A 19,709-nucleotide genomic window follows, 5' to 3' on the forward strand; every position below is an offset into this window, starting at 1 on the left:
TCTGGGTAATTATAGAGACAAGATTTATTTATACCATAAATATTTCAACAAATTCCACTTTCTACGATGAGTTCAATCTTCACAAAAGTAGGATGAACAGCACCTGTTTCCACTAGGATCCATAGAGCGTGAAAATCTTAATGATGACCACCAGAAAGGTCAGCACGGTTGATATCACAGATTTTTCAGTGTTCCAATACAAGTTCTACCCAAATCCATAAAGAAAGACATACGCATAGGAAACTACAAATTGAAAGCAAGTCTATTGAGATAAATATTGGACATCAATTGTATGAATCTTTAAGGCATAACTGCAGACATTCTTCAGACATTCTTCAAATTCATAGAATGACAACAAAGTATGGCTACGTACAATCCATTCAGTTTTATAAGCCACTCATGAATAACCTCACAAGCCATTTGAAACCAGATGACAATTTCAAATAGCTTTGATCTACAAACAAGGCTGTAAGACAGAAAGTTAAAATCGAAATACATGAAGTAAATCCTCAATAGATATGAAAACATCCCATGGTAGTGAAGTCAATTAGCATTAGTTATTAGGGCTTTCATGCACAGACTCATCTCTGATCGATGTGATCCCAATTCATATTTGGCAAAAAATACGAAAGCTGATCTTAACAGTCATATTATTTTTCTTGTACCCCTAAAAAGAAAAATGAACATGAAAACTAAATTAAGCTTGGAGGCTCACATTTCCCAATCGGTATACAAAGCAACAGCATGTCAAACTTTCTAATTCACATATGCATTTAAATGAAATTGGATGAAATACCCCTAAATAAACACATACTTCTATGCCCAATGTTTCACAAGGCAGAAAACGCTCAATGAATGAAACTGAGAGGGTAACAGCCAGGAAGGCCAGGGGTCTCCAAAGGAGGAAATGGGGTGCAAGTGTCAGACAGTTGTTATCTGTCACTTCCGAGGCAGGAGGAAACAAGCTGTTATCTTTTTCCCTTCTTGATACAAATTTAAAAAGAGATTTTCTCTACAAATCTGTGTTGCTATAATGACACCTGGTTCTGCCTGAACTTCACTTTTCTCATACTTTGAGCTGACCAAGGCATTTTTCTCATGGAAAGGTTTGCCTTAAGCTATGTGAATGTACTATGTATTTACCCTAGACTCTATCTTCAAGTAGGTTCTGCCTAAAGGCTCAGAACTGACTTGACAAACCAATATGCTTTACTCATACATGGCTCTCCTGATCTATGTGAGTGAAGCTATCCATTTGCTCATATCAATCGTTTTATGGCCCAGGATGACTCACCTGGTGCCACGGTCATCTCCATATATCTTGTGGGTGAGGGGTCTGCTGCCATTCCTTTCTCTAATGAGTAGACTGCTAGTAGCTAGATAACATCCAGCCAAAGATGAGTAGGGGGCACTCTTTCTGCCCCTTCTGATGTCTATGTCAGAAGCTTTCTCTTTATACTTTAATAAAACGTTGGGACACAAAAGCTCTGACTGATCAAGCCTCATCACTGGCCCCGGGTTGAATTCTTCCTCTAAGGAGCCCAAGAATTCAAGCATCTTTCATGGTTAGACAACAACCTTTCCAAACAATGGTCTTTCAAAAAAAAATGATGATAAGTGATGAGTATGCATATGTCTACGAATGAAATGGGACCTATATGTCAAACCACATAAAAATATATCTTCCCTCAACATACATATAACACAACCAGGCCTTCACATGCATCGATTCTCCAACTATCAAGTCATACAAATATGGATGTAAAATATCACAATACATTCCAAAGTTTAAAAGTGATGGATATTGACTTTCGCCCGCTGGTGCTTCTTTTATGTCATCTCCATTATATTAGCTATGACAACGAATCATGTGCTGTGCGAAGTCACTTACATTGTGTCCAACTCCTTGGGATCATATGGACTAGGCCCCACCAGGCTCCTCTCTCCATGAGATTCTCTAGGCAAAGATACTGGAGGGGGTTGCCATGCTCTCCTCAGGAGATCTTCCTGCCCCAGGGATGGAATCCATACCTCCCATGTCTCCTGCATGGGTATGTTCTGCATGTTCTTTACCACTAGAACCACCTGGGAAGCCCCAAGACACATGAACATCAGTGGATTTGGGGATCCACGGGCATATACAGAACCATTCCTCCAACAAAACTGAAGAATGACTTTAAAATCTCAAACAAAACATGAGTATATGTGTTCACAAACTTCATGGAGCAAGGGTTTCTTCGATCTGAAAACTGGCATCGATGAAGGACTGTGTGAAGAATACTTCAAAGTCTATTTGGCAAACACAGCCTACGTTGGCTATATTTAGTCCTCAGTTGAATGGAATGTCATGAGTACTGGTCATTTCAAATAAGTAGCCTATGACGCTGTTTACACTTATTGGGACGCGTGGTATACCACATTCACACATTTCAGTAGCATTGGTGCAAAAACGATCCATTTCTCAGGGAAGCTTCTACATGGACTCCTGGGATCAGAGCTCTAACTCATACACACATACTTTTCCTTTTAAAATGATCCTGCATGATAAGCAAACAAAACACTGGATGAACACCTAGACGGTGAGCTCTGTACTAAATGATTTTAAAGCCAGTAGATGGAATGAGCTGATGAGGAAGACTACAAACGAGTCATCTTCTTCAACTTGGTCAAACTGCTCATAGTCATACAAGTGAATGAAAAGTTGAGCCTGTTGTCATTAAATCTGTTTAAAAGAAATAGAATAATAAAACAAATTAGTAAATCTTATTTTCTTAATAAACATTGTATTATTTCTGCACAGCTTTGTTACTGGCATGAATAGAATATCTACAATAATAACTTGTCACAGTGAAATGGATTCACATTCGATATCGATTCACATCTATAATTGATGCCATAGCTGTTTGATACTATTGCTTGAATGAATGCAACTTATGTGACTTCACAAACTACAAACACGACTCACATAATAGGTATTAAAAACCTTGAGTGACATGAGCGTGAAGACTTAGTAGAGTTGCTCTCAAGAATAATGATACTATTATTCGCTCTAGCCATAGTACTGGAATCTGTACATTAACACCCCTGCAAAACAAAAGGAAAGGATAGAATAATAATAAAGGAACTTCATAACTATATTCCTACTGTAAACATTCAACACTATGTTTTCTTTTAAACTGACTTTCATATTTGGTCTACTGTAACCTCTTCTGTGTTCATTTTATGCTAAACTTATTGCTAACAGTAAAATTACCATACGAGCTCTAATTAATTTTTTTTTACTTGCAAAGCTACTGATAGAACCAAAGGCCAATATCTACATCAAACAGGAGAAACGGAATGGAAACTGTAAACAATTTTATGGAAGAACATTTCCGTGCTCCCATTCAGTCAAATGGGCATTCAAAAGGATGTGATTTTTCTGAAAGTTTATTTCAGAAACTTGGAATTGGATGACTGCAAACAATAAAACTAACAATATATTGATACATAATATTAATAATATACAGTGGGTCATTCTTTTTTATTCTGCCACAGCTAACAGACAGAAAGTCAGTTGTCATAACTACTACTAACATAAGACCCTCACCGATAAGTGAAGATATATAGGAAAATCCATAATAGCTCTAAAAACCATCAAAGATAAAATGGTAATTAAAAAATACACTGACAGTTTAGCTGGTATAAGAAACAGGATGATTATGAAAGCAAAGCCAACAATCATGGATAGGCCATGGAAGCCCGTGGCTGTCACCAGTGTTGACTTATATCCTTCATCTGAGGTTGTTAAAGCGCTTGGTAAAATCCAGAGGTTTGCAGCAGTGGTAACCTCCTGAACAGACTGAAATAAAAAGGGTTTCCAGAATATCCTGATGATTTCCATCTACTAGGCTGTGATGAGCTCAAGCAATGCATACTCCAGAGGACAGAAGACAGACAGGTTGGGAACACGTCTACTGCACTTACGGAGAAAGGGAATGTTGCTGCTCAGCCTAGTACAAGTGTAGAAGCAACACCTTGGTGATTCGACCTTTAAAGACTCGATACATATGAGAACGACTGGTATGAATAAACCTTCAGAAGTGCTTTCTCAGACCTCCTCCCATCATAAGCACAAGCATAATGAAAACGCTGAGTTTTCATGGTCTCACCCAAAATAAGACTCACTTATGGCTTTGCTTTGAGAATAGTTGAACTACTCATTGTTCAAGAGAAATGATCCTTTCTTCTCTGAAGATTTGTGAATCATTCACAGGGTGTGGTGAATAAACTACTTAAGGGTCTAATACATAAAAATGCAATAGGCTAAGCACAGAGATGTTTTTCTCCCTTTCTCAAAGGATGGAACATTTTGTATTTGCACTGATTTTATGTCTTGACTTCATGTACAATTATATACTGATTTTTTTAGTTGACATACAATAGGACTAAAAATATTGATATAATACTGATAACTCATGTTGGTATGTGTGGTTGTCACATAGGATTCACAGGAGATTTAAATTCACAGTTGTCAACGTAAAGGATGAATGCTATTTAGCTTCTTCGTGAATCTAGACCACGAATGAAGAGTTTTCCTCAACATATTTCACTGAGAGAAATACAAGGATGATAGGCATAATACTATGCTTCGACTCACGGATATCTAAGCATTGCTCACAATACAGATCTGATTTTCAACACCAGGGTTCTTTCAGTGTCCTTGAACAGCATTTGTTTTTCTGTATACAGAAGAAAAACTCATGAGTATCAAACTGGTTCACATAAAACATGTGTATGAATTGTTATCTTCCTGAACCAGGGATCAAACCCACATCACTTCCCCCTCCTGCACTGGTAGGCAGATTTTTATTTATCAACTGTGCCACCTAGGAATCGACATACATTTCAAGGACCACTGCCATCAGCTTCTACTGTTCATGACCAAAGTAGGAGAAACAACATTGGAAGAAGTACTCATAAGGGTACTCATAGGAAGTACTCATAAGTCAAGGAACTGTTATACTGGGTACTCTCGTTGTTACTGGGACAAGTCAGTTCCTCCGATGATGATGGGTATAACTGAAAAATTATTACAAATGCATGGGCTGCGATGTCTACATGATAAATGTGTTCCTCTTATACTATTGCTTCAGGGATGCCTACTTCAGCATGAAGGAATGCACTTCAAGGGATGCCCGCTATTCCAGCTCAAGCAACAGATAGTGAAGTGCAGATCATTGTCCTTTGTTGAAAATAATCAGCACTTTGTCAACATAGGGAACATGCCAGAGGAACCCTTGGGATGGAACTCTAAAACAGGTTGGGCCCTCTTTTGCCAAGCCCTGCGATAAAATACAAATCAGAAAAGAAAAATAGCATCGGTTTTGTCAGGACTTCCTCATCTTTTCTTTCTTGGTAGCAGGAAGCAGACATTGAGGCCAGAGGACTGCAGGATTTCATTGTGAACTAACGTTGGGTGGGGTGGAAGCTCATCACTCTAGTAAGAATGTGGTTCAATAAAATGGAATTTCATTCACTTCATGGACATAGAGTTCTATAATCCTTCATTAAGGAATTCAATAAGCTATATTTCCTTACACCTTCACAATCTCTTGGTTTACGAGAACATCAATTGCTAGTCCAGCACTTATACAATGAGTGTTACAGGTAGTATGAATGTATAAATGATGATGAGCAATGACAGGAAGTTTATTTAATCTCTGTTTGAATTCTTGATTTTTATATAATTTTTATAATATCCTTACAGATGTGAATATTTTACTGACATGTATAAATACACGTTGAGTAGTGCTATGATAACTCATAGTGTTGGCACAATAAATATCATGGTTACTATGTGCTTTTCATATATTCCTTTTGAGATTCTCTTCCATTATACATTATCATAAGATATTTAATAGTTTCCTAAACTGTACAGTAGGTCCTTGTGGCTTCTTTTATATATAGTAATGTACTTGTTAATAATTCAAACAAAAACTGGTACACAAATATTCATAGTGACATTCACAATAGCTCAAAGGTAGAACTCATTCAAGTGTCCGTTGGTGGGAGACTGAATATGCAACACAAGGTATATTCAGAAGCTTGAACGGTATTCCACCATACGAAAAAGTACATTAAATGGTGCTGCCACTCTGCAAGACATTACAGAAATGACTCCAAAACAAACACATGGAATAAATACATAGTTCGATTCCAATTCAAGCTATGTACCCAAAAGGATTGGGAAAGGGGGCTGAAAAATGGATACTTCTTCCGTCATACTCACAACAGCATGATTCACACTGGCAAACAAACAGAAGTGATCTAAGTGTCCATGGCAGCCAATTCCATAAACAAACTGTGGTATACACACAATGGAATCTGATTCGGCCCTTCAAAGTCAGTAATTCTGACAATGCGACAATGTGGACAAACCTTATGGTCATTAGATCATGTGAAATAAACCAGACCAAGAAAAGACAAACGTTCTGTGATTCCACTCATATGAGATATCCAAACAAGTCAAATCTGTCAGAAATAGCAGAGAGTGATTCCGACCGATCGAAAAGAGTTCATGTTTCATGGACCTCAGTTTCCCTTGGAAAACTGACTTCCCGTGATATCTCCAAAACCAATTAGACAAATAATTGGAAGCTATATCCAGTCAAATGAATGTAGACATAATGTTATATACAGTGTACACCAAACTCACTCAAACTTCTTAACAGACAAAAGGCAAAACTGTATCTATGGTACCTCAGCTTAGCTTAAAACTGTATCTACGGTACCTCACTTCTGCTTATAAAATTTAACAACAACAACAACAACACACTAAAGTCTATCCAAAAAGGATATAAAACATATATAACATTAACTTTAAAGAATTAGACATTTAAACTGTGAAAACCTTATTCACAAAACTTAAACACAAGCCACAGGAAAATATATTTATAAAATACATATCTGATAAAGGATTGTACTCCAAATATACCAAAAATCTAGAACAATCTCATAAAAATGTATACACCTAAACACCTGGCCTACAAAAATATAAAGATAGTAAATAAGCCTATCAAAAGACTCAAAATCACATATCATTAGGAAATTACAAACTAAAATAACAGTGAGGTAGCACTGCACACCTATTAGATCCAGTAAACTCAAAAAAAAAAAAAACGGGGTAGGGCACAACTTCTCCGGTGGCTCAGTGGTAAAGAATCTGCCTGACAATGCAAGACACTCTAGTTTGATCCCTTACCCCAGAAGATCCCACATGCCACAGAGAAACATAGCTGGATTTTTCCACAGCTAAACAAAGCTCACCTGTGACCTGAATACTATATGGCTAGCACTTACTAAACAGCTTTGAAAACGTCCAGACAAAAAGTATCACATGATTATATACAACAGCTCTACTTGTAATAACTAAAACTTTCAAATATCAGGATGTCTTCAGTAGATGACAGTGTAAACAAATGGGGATACATCCAAAGTGAAGGGGAGCAAATGCTACCACAAAATATACCACCTCAGCATGAGAATTAGTGGGACCCAATTAACTTTTTTTTTAGAGGACACATGATCATCTCTGAAACCCAAGTTCAAGACAGCTCTTCTGTGAGTCACATTTACCAGAGAAATCTCATTTCAAAGGAATCCTCTCTATATGCCAGATAGAAGGATGAGACACAGTCTTTGAAACTCTTTTTTCTTTTCTATCGATAGGGAAAGCTAAGCCGTAAATCTGCACAACAACCATACCCTTCCTTTCCTTTGGTTGTATTTGTAAAATATTTGTTTCTTTTTTAATTTGGCTGCGCCAGGTCAACCTTCATTGAGGTAAGCCAGATATTTAGCTACAACATGCAAATTCTCCTTTGTGGCATGGGAGATCTAGCTCTTGGATCAGGGAATGAACCTGGGCCTCCTTCTTTGGGAGTGTCCAGTCTCAGCCACTGGACCACCAGAAAGTGCCTGTTTTGTTTTCAGATGAAGATGGAATCTAAGGTGATATCTTGGGCCATTTCAGTCACTGACTCAGTTTCCTGAGTTTCTCCAAAGCACGCACAAGGTGCACATTATTAAACTGGTTTGCAAAACAAGAAAAGGTTGTCTGCTACAACACTGTATGCTTACAAATATCTAAACGGTAAATGGCATATTATTTATTTTTAATTACTATGGGGGGGAGAAAGAATGCAGGATTCATACATGTTACCACATGAATAAATATTAAAACCATCTTCAGTGAAAAAGAAATCCACATAGAAAAGGCCACCCAGAACCCTTATTCACCATGTCTGCTTTCAATCCATCAAGTTTGTCCAAATAACTGAAAATCTCAGTAACACTCTAAATAAAGAAAAAGGATGAAGATGGAAACAAAAGATATATTCATACACTTGAACAATTGCTAAAAGTGGAAGTGGGGCGGTGGATTACATTATAATGTAGGTACCATATGATTTCCTGATTTTGGAGATTATGTGCTGGTTCTGCAGAAGGTACCCATTTTGGATAAAACACATAGAGTATTTTTAGATGATGTGGCAAATGCTAGCACTTGTTCCCATTGCTAGGCATTTTCTGTACATTTTAAATGACTGGAAAGTATACTAGGTTTCAAAACAACCATGTCAATACCACAAAAGAAATTTAGCGCAGACAGGCAGGAAACTTTCTGATACAGGCCAAGACTTACCCAGATGAAGTTCAAGGGAAGCTGGGATGCTCACTGCCCGTGAAGGAGTCCACGTGGAATGAAGAAGTAGTGTGGGAAGTCTATTAGTAACCACCATGTCTTGGGTCCTCTGGATGACCTACTGCAGGAGAAACAGATCTTACAGATAAAATGTTCCACATCACTTCACAAAAAGTTGTTAGACTACATTCAGTAAAGCTGAATCATTTTGGATTAATTTACAATCATAAAATACTACCCTTTACAGTCCAAAAATCACTTGCATTTCTATACACTAATAACAATCAGAAAAAATATTAAGAAAATCCCACTTAAATAAAACATCTAGCAACAAACTTAATCACGAACATAAAAACCAGTAGTCAGAAAACTAGAAGGCACTGATAAAGAAACCAAAGAAAATACAAACACACAGAAAATTATTCCACGCTCATGCACTGGAACAATGAGGAATTAAAAGGTCCATTCCAACCAAAGTCATCAACAAATACACGGACTGCAATCACAAAATAATATTCAATGGCATTTTTCACAGAAATAGAAATATTCCTAATATTAGGCTGCTACTGTTGAACAGGACCTTAAACGGCCAAAAGACTCTGAGAAAGAGGAACACAGCTGGAGGCATCTTCCTATCCCTCTTCAAACTACATCACGGAGCTGTAGTGACCACCACAGTGAGGAACTGGCAGGAACACAGACACATGGACTCCAGGAGAGAATAGAGAGCCCAGAAACGAACCCACCTGTACATGGTCAGTTCCTGAAAATCAAACCAGGAACGAGCGAAGAGGAAAGGACAGTCTTCTCAAGAAACAGTGACAGGAAAATGGCCACCTACACGGAAGAACATCAGTGTTCATCCTCTACATCATCTAACACAAATCTAACTGAAAACCCACCGCTTTGCACACGGAGCTCTTTCCCCTGAGTCCTCTGAGATGGACCTCCAGTCAGCCCTCAGCTGGACACAGGAAACGTCTACTCCATCCTCATTTTTCGCTCTTGCAGCGCCTCCCTGCTGGTGGGCACTGAGGCAACCCTGCTCCTCTCAGCCTGGATGCAGCCCTGTTATCCAGAAGCCTGAGCCCTGATGGTCCTGAGGAGACAAAGCTCCCGCCAGCTGCTCACGGAGCAGAGTCTAAAGGCAAGCGTCCTGCGCCCGCGGGTCAGAGGGGGCTTTGGCGCCCCCTGCGGGCCACAAGAGAAGAGCGGGCAGCCCGGTGCTCACAGACCTCAGAGGGCTCACCCAGAAGCAGCTCTGCTGCGAGCACTCAGACTGGAAGCCCAAACTGAAATGGAGCAGAATAGCTCCATGACCCTCCGCAAAACATGGCTAAGGAACAATCAGAGCCTGCATGGAATGCAGCCATAAAAAAGGAACACATTTGAGTTTGTTCTAATAAAGGGGAGGGAAGTCAGTCAAAGAGAGAAAAACATGGAATCTAGAAGGATGGTACTGACGAGTCTGTTCACAGAGCAGCAATGGAGGTGCAGACATAGAGAACAGACTTACAGACGAGGGTGGGGAACAAGAGGGAGAGGGTGAGATGAATGGAGAGAGCAGCATGGATGCAGGTACACCTACATTTGTAAATAGACAACCAATGGGAATTTGCTGTATGATTCAGGGAACTCAAACTGGGGCTCAGTAGTAACCTAGAGAGGTGGGAATGCATGCGAGGTGGGAGGGAGATTCAAGAGCAAGAGGACATAGGTACACCTATGGTTAATTCATGTGGATGTATGACAAACCAAACCAATATTGTAAAGCAATGATCAATCAACTAAAAGAAATAACTTTAAAAAAATATGAACATAAACACAAACTTTGCAACAAGGTAACTCCATTTAAAAAACTATAGAATTTTAGAAAACTGCAAAGTTCTACATGACCGTTGGTCTGGTGATCAGGTCTAACATACACAAAACAAGCCAACTTACCAAATTATGAATATAAATTATTTAAAACATTGCCTTTTATCATTTCATACATTTACCCTGTGGAGGACCTTACTCGAGAGAACCAAAAACAAACTGTTAAATGAACCACGGACCACCCACCCTGGCCAGGCAACAGAGAAAAGAAAACACTTGCAGGAATCATCTTACAACAGGAGGTCCTGGGAAGGAACAAGGAACGAACAAGCTACCACCAACCAGAATTCTGGAGAGGTCAGGAGATGGGAGGCTCCAGTTCAGAGGTCCTACCAACCTCCCAGGATCCACTTCGCTGGAATCCATCTCAGCTGAGTGATGCGTGTGCCCCCAAGAAGGATCCCAATTCAGAATGCCTGGCAAGAGACAAACCAGAAATGAGCCCGATGACCATAAAACCTGAGACTGTGAGCCACGTGACAGAGTGGTTCTCTCCGTTTCCCTCACCCTCCTGCCCTCCACCCTGGCAGCCCTTCCCAATAAAGCCTCTCGCTTGGACAGCACTCCTCTCCTCAGACAACTCATTGCCCAGTGTCAGACAAGAACTCACTCTCAAGCCCTGAAAGGGATCCCCTTCCTTCATCAAAAGCAATATCCAGGAGAAAATATCTTCAAAACGCTATCTTGCAGAGAAGGAAATCAGAGAAGGCAATGGCAGCCCACTCCAGTACCATTGCCTGGAGAATCCCACGGACAGAGGAGCCTGGTAGGCTGCAACCCCGGGGTCACTAAGAGACGGACACGACTTCACTGAGTGGCTTCACTTTCACTTTTCACTTTCATGCACTGGAGAAGGACATGGCAACCCACTCCAGTGTTCTTGCCTGGAGAATCCCAGGGACAGAGGAGCCTGGTAGGCTGCTGTCTATGGGGTCGCGCAGAGTCAGGCACGACTGAAGCGACGCAGCAGCAGCAGCAGAGAAGGAAATGGCACCACCTGCAGTACTCTGGTCTCAGAAATCCCAGGGACAGAGGAGCTTGGTGGGCTACAGTCCAAAAGCAGGGCATTTCTGATGGGAGGAAACAGTCCCAGGGAAGCTGAGCTGCTCACCAAAGGCCCCAGAGCTTTGGATAGCACACCAGAGCTGGGGCTGAGGATTCCCAGCTGCCATGCCTCTTGATCCTGGCCTCTTTCACTAGATACATGTGTGGAAAACTAGTCTAAAATATGCCCTGGTGGTTCCATAGTAAAGAATCCACCCCCGGTGCTGGAGATGCATGTGCGATCCCTAGGATGGGAAGATCCCACATCCTATGGAGCCCGTGTGCCACAACAGCCGAGCGAGCCTGTGCTCTAGATCCTGGAAGCCACGATGCCGAGTTCACATGCTGCAGCCACTGAAGCCCGTGAGCCTGTGCCTCAACAAGAGGAGACACTGCAGTGAGAAGCCTGCAAACCACTAGTTATGGCCCATGCTCACCAAAACTAGAGAAAAGCCCACACACAAAGAGGCAACACAGCCAACAATCAATAAAACTGTTTTCCTAAAACAATGCATATCTGACAAAGAAACTGTATTCGAATTGTCTAAGAACACTAGAGCAAACAAGCCCATTCATAATTGGTAGCGACTGAAATAGACACCTGGCCACTGAGGGTATACTGATAGTAAACTATCATACAAAAACATACTCAAGATACTGGTGCAATGCATGCAGAGCCCCCTTTGAAAGACAATCTGACAGTTTTTTTTCAGTAACCACGTGGGACAAGCACTGAATTCTGTGTATGACAAGCGGTGGAAGCCAGGTATCTTACCATTGGAATGCAAAGTTACAGATAAACAAAAGGAAACGTTACAATGTCCATGTCGTGGTGGATCAGGTTGGAGACATCACAAATTACCTTTAACTGAATATGTTCAAGGTGAGCTGGAATACATGTATATATATATATATCCATGTATTGTCAGCTGAGCATATTGAGCTCCTACATGTATGTTTTAAATATCATTCTCTAATAAAAGGGAACAGGAAACATCTCCAATGGCCCGGTGGTAAAGAATCTGCCTACCGATGCAGGGAACACGGGTTCAATTCCTGTGTAGGAGATTCCACACGCCCAGGGGCAACGAAGCCCTTGAACAGCTCTTGAAGTTTGCATGCTCCAGAGCCCAAGTTCTGCAAACAGAGAAAGCACTGCAATGAGAAGCCATGGCACAGCAACTAGAGGGTAGCCTCTGCTCACTACAACTAGACAAACGAGCAATAAAGACCCAGCACAGTCAAAAATAATGTAATGTTTAAAAAAGGACAGTTCTTTGAAGAAATGACTGAGACTAGGGGTGAGACTGTAAATATATGAGACAGGGTCATCTTAAATTATGAGAAATTAAAGAAACTAAAGACAACTATCAAGCTGTCCAAACTGATACAAATGAATGATGACACAGTGTTATCTGTATACACCAGCAAATAACAATCTGAAAAGGAATTTAAACAAACGATTCCCTTTCAGTCATGTCAACATTACTAAAAGACTTTGCTATGGACAGAATGAGGATAACAAGACTGGCACACTGGAAATGATACATGATTGCTGAAAAATACCCTAAAGACATGGACAGATATGCCATAGCGATGAAAAGGCTTCAGTTGGCAATACCATGGAATGCATCTTCAATCTGAAATGAAGATTCAATATGAATTTCAAAAGGCTGAAAGGTGGTTGCTAAACCACAAAAGATGCCAGCATTCTTGGACTCCAGAGGAGAATTCAATCCAGGGCAAGTGACGAAGCTTGATGGCTCAGAGGTTTTCTGTTAAAAAGTTTTATTAAAATATAAAAGAGATCGAGAGAGCTGCTGACGTAGACAGTAAAAGGGGGAAGAGTACCCCTGCTAGTCTTTAGCCAGATGTTATAGAGCCACTAGCAGTCTGCTAATGAAAGAAAGACAATGTGTCAGAGAATGGCACCAGGCCCTCACCCACAGCATGCATTGAGATAACATTGGCAGCAGATGAGTCATCCCAGGCCATAAAATGATGGACATGAATCTTGAAGAAAGGCAGATTTCCAAGCAAATATATAGTTTCATTCACATAGATTAAGAGAACAAGGTATGAGTACAACATACTGGTTTGTCAAGTTTTTTCTGAGCCTTTAGGGGAAACTGACCTGAAGACAGAGCCTTGGGTAAATACATAGTACATTAGCATACCTTAAGACAAACATTTCCATAAGAAAAATGCATTGCTTAGTTCAAGGTTTGAGGAAAGTTAAATTCAGGTGGAGCCAGGAGTGGTCATGGCAACACAGAAATTTCTGAGAAACCTTTCAAATTTGTATCAAGATGGAGAAAAAAATGCAGCACTCTTTTGTCTCCTCCGGCCTCTTAGAGAGAGAAAAAAACGTCTGACACTTGCGGTCTATTTTCTCTGTCTGGAGACCCCTGGCCTTCCTGCCTGTTATCCTCTCCAGGCCTGTAGGAAGCAATACACTAGGCTGCTTGGGAAAACCGCACGGGTCTGAGCTTTATGCAAAGGGGTAAAGCAGTAAAACCCTTGACCTCAAAGGCGAGGCTTTTCTGCGACCGCCATTTTAGTCGGCTCCGAGACTGCAAACAAAGAGGGCAGAATACATGGTTCCCTGCTCCGCCCAGTCCGAGTTCCCTTACCTGTGGCCCACAGCCCTGCGCTCTGCTCGCTGGATGCCAATCGACGGGGACCCAGGAGCCCACGAAACGAGCATTCCCAGCTGCAATGGCGAGCCCTGAGAGCCCTGGCCCCCGACGCGCCGCCATGTTCATCCCGCCCCAGACCCGCTCACGTGAGCCGCGCTCCTGACCAGCCGCCCAGGCTGGCCCCGCCCCCGACGCGCTCACGGTGCGCCCCACCCCCACGCCCCCTTCCAGGACAGGCCCGCGGGACCGCGACTGCCTCCAGGTGAAACACAAGGACAAGCAAATCCACCCCACCGAGACAATCCAAGCTTTTTCTCAGCTGATCTGTCTATGATTTAGGGATAAAACTATGACTATAGAAAGCAAAGATGACCTAGGACAGCCATGATATTCTATAGAGCCAGACCCTGGCGGGCAGAGGCTTGAAGAGCGTCCGGGAGCTCTGTCAGAACAGCAAGCCTCTGTAGCGTAGCGGTTAGGTGCGCTGGTGAGCAGGCAGATGATGGTCTGTAAGTCAGGAGTTCAAATCCGCAGTTTAACTCTTTTGCTCTTAGGGGGCGGGGGACAGCAACAGGCGGGACTTAGACCAGAAACGTTTATTTTTATTTTAGAGGTTTATTGTTTAGCTTAGGGTTAGGGTTCGGGCAACCCCCCAACTTGTTAGGGTTCGGGTTCAGGTTAGAATTCGGGGACCCCCCTCTTCTTAGAGTTCGGGGTGTTACCATTAGGGTTATAGGTTAAAGTGAGGGCTAAGAGGGTCCATAGTTCTTTATTAGCCTGCCCTGGTGGGCTGAGGCTTGAAGAATGCCTGGGAGGCTGACTCGTGGGCGCCCAGCAGCTGCCTCACACACGTAGCTTCCTAGCCCTCTGCTCCCCAGCAGGGGGTGTGCAGCTGGTTGGGGCCTGCCCCTGCCTGTCTGGGCTCCCGCCCACAGCCCCAGCTCAGGGAAGCAGCCCTGAGCCAAGACCTGCAGCAGGCACAGAGCGTGCCCCCCCCCGGAAGCCAAGTGAACAGCATGCGGGTAAAAGAGCCTACTCCAGGGAAGAAAGGCAGCCCAGCCGCGTGAGGAAGCCCAGCCGCGTGCAGCTGCAAGCCCTGCTTGGGCGGAGCCCAGTGCGCCTTCAGTACCACAGAGAATCAGCTCTCCTTAGGGGCCCGATCTAGCAGAGTAACTGGCGGGAGGTTGCTCTGCCCTGGGCAAGCCTTGCCCAGACTTGCATCGCTGCTAGGCTTCCTGCCCAGGAAGGAGCACGCTGCGCGAGGCTTGGAGACGCCACTGGCGCCTTCCTGGCCTCAGTTCCTCTTCTGCCTTGCCTTTGCACCAAAGCCCCAGGCCTCCTTGGGGAGGGCTTAGATGCCAGTGGGTTACACACTGCCAAGGGCTCCAGCAGTGTGAGCTCTGTCAGACGGAAGGGAAGGGCAGGTGCAGGGCTCCTCCAGCGGTTGCTTGGCCGCCCAGACTCATCGCCACACGGAGAGCACCAGGCTTCCAGGGCCCCTGGCTGGGGTCTGCAGCCCTGCACACCCGGAGGCTGACTCTGTGGGCGCCCAGCAAGTGCATGACAGACGTAGGTTCCTAGCACTCTCCTCCCCAGCAGAGACATCTGCAAGTGGTTGGGGTCTGATCCTGCCTGTCTGGGTTCCCACCCACAGCACCAACTCAGGGAAGCAGCCCCTGAGGCAAGAACTGCTGGAGGAGCCCTGCGCCCCCGCCTGATCGGCGAGTGCACAACCAAGAGGGAAGCGAGCCCCTCGGGGAAAGAGGAGGCAGCCCAGCCCCGTCAAGCTGAAATCCCTGCTTGCCCAGGCCAAGTGTGCCTCCAGTACAGCAGAGCTCCAGCTCTGCTCAGAGGCCCGATCTGGCAGAGTTCCTGGCGCGAGGCTTCTCTGCCATGGGCGAGCCTTGCCCAGACTTGCCTTGCTTTACGCTCCTCCCCAGGAAGGAGCATGCTGCGCAAGGCTGGGAGAAGCCACTGGCGCCTTCCTGGGCTCAGCTCCGCTCCTCCCTTGCCTTTGAACCTAGGCCCCAGGGGTCCTTGGGGATTGCTTAGGGCCTGGTGGATTGCACACTGCCAAGGGCTCCAGCAGTGAGAGCTCTGTGAGAGGGAAGGGAAAGGCAAGTGCAGGGATCCTCGAGCGGTTGCTGGACCGCCCAGACTCATCGCCACACGGAGAGCTCAGGCTCCCAGGGCCCCTGGCTGGGGTCTGCAGCCCCGCACACCAGGAGGCTGACTCCATGGGCGCCCAGCAAGTGCATGACAGACGTAGGTTCCTTAGCACTCTCCTCCCCAGCAGAGACATGTGCCAGTGCTTCGGGCTTGATCCTGCGTGTCTGGGTACCCGCCCACAACCCCAACTCAGTGGAAACAGCCCCTGAGGCAAAACCTGCTGGAGGAGCCCTGTGTCCCCGCCTGATCGGCGAGTGTACAGCCAGGAGGGAAGTGAGGCTCCTCAGGGAAGAGGAGGAAGCACAGCCCCGTCAAGCTGAAAGCCCTGCTTGCCCAGAGCTAAGTGAGCCTCCAGTACAGCAGAGCTCTAGGTCTTCTCAGAAGCCCGATCTGGCAGAGTTCCTGTCGTGAGGCTGCTCTGCCATGGGCGAGACTTGCCCAGACTTGCCTTGCTTTTAGGCACCCTCCCCAGGAAGGAGCAGGCTGCGCGAGGCTGGGAGATGCCACTGGCGACTTCCTGGCCTCAGCTCCGCTCCTGCCTTGCCTTTGCACCTAGGCCCCAGGCGTCCTAGGGCAGGGCTTAGGGGTTGTGGTTGCACACTGCCAAGGGCGCCAGCAGTGAGAGCTCTGTCAGAGGGAAGGGAAAGGCACCTGCATGGCTCCTCCAGCGGTTGCTTGGCAGCCAAGACTCAGCGCCTCACGAAGAGCACCAGGCTCCCAGGGCCCCTGGCTGGGTCTGCAGCCCCGCACACCTGGAGGCTGACTCCGTGGGCGCCCAGCAAGTGCATGACAGACGTAGGTTCCCTAGCACTCTCCTCCCCAGCACAGACATGTGCTGGTGGTTGGGCCTGATCCTGCAAGTCTGGGTCCCACCCACAGCCCCAACTCAGGAAACAGCCCCTGAGGCAAGACCTGCTGGAGGAGCCCTGCTACCTCGCCTGATTGGCGAGTGCACAGCCAGCAGGAAGCGAGCCTCCTCGGGGAAGAGGAGGCTGCCCAGCCCTTCAAGCTGAAAGCCCTGCTTGCCTGAGCCAAGTGTGCCTCTGCCTGGGCTCCCGCCTCAGCCCCAGCTCAGGGCAGCCCCTGAGCCAAGACCTGCAGTAGCCGCCGAGCGCCCCTGCCTGGAAGCCGAGAGGCAGCCCAGCCGCGTGTGGCTCTAGCCCTACTTGGCTGGGCCCCAGTGCGCCCCAGGACGGCAGAGCTCCAGCTCTGCTCAGAGGCCTGATCTGGCAGAGTTCTGGCGCGAGGCTGCTCTGCTTCCTGCCCAGGAAGGAGCAGGCTGGGAGATGCCACTGGCGCCTTTCTGGCGTCAGCTCTGCTCCTGCCTTGCCTTTGCACCTAGGCCCCAGGAGTCCTTGGGGAGGGCTTAGGGCCGGTGGCTTGCACACTGCCAAGGGCTCCAGCAGTGAGAGCTCTGTCAGACGGAAGGGAAGGGCACCTGCAGGGCTCCTCCAGCGGTTGCTTGGCCGCCCAGACTCAGCGCCTCACGAAGAGCACCAGGCTCCCAGGGCCCCTGGCTGGGGTCTGCAGCCCCGCACACCCGGAGGCTGACTCCCGTGGGCGCCCAGCAAGTGCATGACAGACGTAGGTTCCTAGCACTCTCCTCCCCAGCACAGACATGTGCCGGTGGTTGGGCCTGATCCTGCGTGTCTGGGTCCCGCCCACAGCCCCAACTCAGGGAAGCAGCCCTGAGGCAAGACCTGCTGGAGGAGCCCTGCTCCCCGCCTGATTGGCGAGTGCACAGCCAGCAGGGAAGCGAGCCTCCTCGGGGGAAGAGGAGGCAGCCCAGCCCTTCAAGCTGAAAGCCCTGCTTGCCCCGAGCCAAGGCCCGATCTGGCAGAGTTCCTGGCGCGAGGCTGCTCTGCCATGGGCGAGCCTTGCCCAGACTTGCCTTGCTTTTAGGCACCCTCCCAGGAAGGAGCAGGCTGCGCGAGGCTGGGAGATGCCACTGGCGCCTTCCTGGCCTCAGCTCCGCTCCTGCCTTGCCTTTGCACCTAGGCCCCAGGCGTCCTTGGGGAGGCTTAGGGCTGGTGGGTTGCACACTGCCAAGGGCTCCAGCAGTGAGAGCTCTGCCAGACGGAAGTGAAGGAAACCTGCAGGGCTCCTCCAGCGGTTGTTGGCCGCCCAGACTCAGCGCCTCACGAAGAGCACCAGGCTCCCAGGGCCCCTGGCTGGGGTCTGCAGCCCGCACACCCGGAGGCTGACTCCTGGCGCCCAGCAAGTGCATGACAGACGTAGGTTCCTAGCACTCTCCTCCCCAGCAGAGACATGTGCCAGTGGTTGGCCTGATCCTGCGTGTCTGGGTCCCGCCCACAGCCCCAACTCAGGGAAGCAGCCCCTGAGTCAAGACCTGCTGGAGGAGCCCTGGAGTGCACAGCCAGCAGGGAAGCGAGCTCCTCGGGAAGAGGAGGCAGCAGCCTCAGCTGAAAGCCTGAGCTCTAGCTCTCAGAGGCCCCGATCTGGCAGAGTTCCTGTCGCGAGGCTGCTCTGCCATGGGCGAGCCTTGCCCAGACTTGCCTTGCTTTTAGGCACCCTCCCCAGGAAGGAGCAGGCTGCGCGAGGCTGGGAGATGCCACTGGCGCCTTCCTGTCCTCAGCTCCGCTCCTGCCTTGCCTTTGCACCTAGGCCCCAGGCGTCCTTGGGGAGGACTTAGGGCCGGTGACATGCACACTGCCAGGGCTCCAGCAGGAGAGCTCTGTGAGAGGGAAGGGAAAGGCAAGTGCAGGGATCCTCGGTTGCTTGGCCGCCCAGACTCAGCGCCGCACGGAGAGCACCAGGCTCCCAGGGCCCTGGCTGGGGTCTGCAGCCCCGCACACCAGAGGCTGACTCCCGTGGGCGCCCAGCAAGTGCATGACAGACGTAGGTTCCTAGCACTCTCCTCCCCAGCACAGACATGTGAGTGGTTGGGGCCTGATCCTGCGTGTCTGGGCTCCGCCCACAGCCCCAACTCAGGAAGCAGCCCTGAGGCAAGACCTGCAGGAGCGAGCCCCCTTGGCGAGTGCACAGCAGCAGGGAAGCGAGCCTCCTGGGGAAGAGGCAGCCAGCCCTGCTTGCTGAGCCAAGGTGCCTCCAGTAGGCAGAGCTCCAGCTCTGCTCAGAGGCCTGATCTGGCAGAGTTCTGGCGCGAGGCTGCTCTGCCTGGGCGAGCCTTGCCCAGACTTGCCTTGCTTTTAGGCACCCTACCCCAGGAAGGAGCAGGCTGCGCGAGGCTGGGAGATGCCACTGGCGCCTTCCTGGCCTCAGCTCCGCTCCTGCCTTGCCTTTGCACCTAGGCCCCAGGCGTCCTAGGGAGG

General features: G+C 47.0%; 3 long non-coding RNA genes across 9 annotated transcripts in view; 1 reads left to right on the plus strand and 2 right to left on the minus strand.

The window, feature by feature from the left end:
* LOC132659095 (uncharacterized) lies at positions 1 to 14,381 on the minus strand. Of its 7 annotated transcripts, none has more exons than XR_009599061.1 (6): positions 14,242 to 14,381; positions 12,639 to 12,745; positions 10,847 to 10,980; positions 8,687 to 8,807; positions 4,640 to 4,721; positions 1 to 2,722 (listed from the first exon to the last, which is right to left on the minus strand). It is a non-coding gene; the product is annotated as an uncharacterized LOC132659095 (long non-coding RNA). The 7 variants fall into 7 exon arrangements; XR_009599063.1 differs by adding an exon at positions 8,281 to 8,337 and having other exon boundaries at positions 1 to 4,721; XR_009599064.1 differs by having other exon boundaries at positions 8,281 to 8,807.
* The window catches only part of LOC121818464 (uncharacterized), a 70,457-nt gene that overhangs the window by 2,628 nt on the left and 48,120 nt on the right, over positions 1 to 19,709 (minus strand). The gene's annotated exons all lie outside the window — the stretch shown is intronic.
* Positions 14,148 to 19,709, plus strand: part of LOC132659096 (uncharacterized) — a 15,436-nt gene continuing 9,874 nt past the window's right edge. The window contains exon 1 of the long non-coding RNA XR_009599065.1: positions 14,148 to 16,516. This is a non-coding gene — a long non-coding RNA (uncharacterized LOC132659096). The remainder of the gene's footprint in view (positions 16,517 to 19,709) is intronic.

Source organism: Ovis aries, unplaced genomic scaffold, assembly GCF_016772045.2.
Source record: "Ovis aries strain OAR_USU_Benz2616 breed Rambouillet unplaced genomic scaffold, ARS-UI_Ramb_v3.0 scaffold_111, whole genome shotgun sequence".
NCBI classification, from domain to species: Eukaryota; Metazoa; Chordata; class Mammalia; order Artiodactyla; family Bovidae; genus Ovis; species Ovis aries.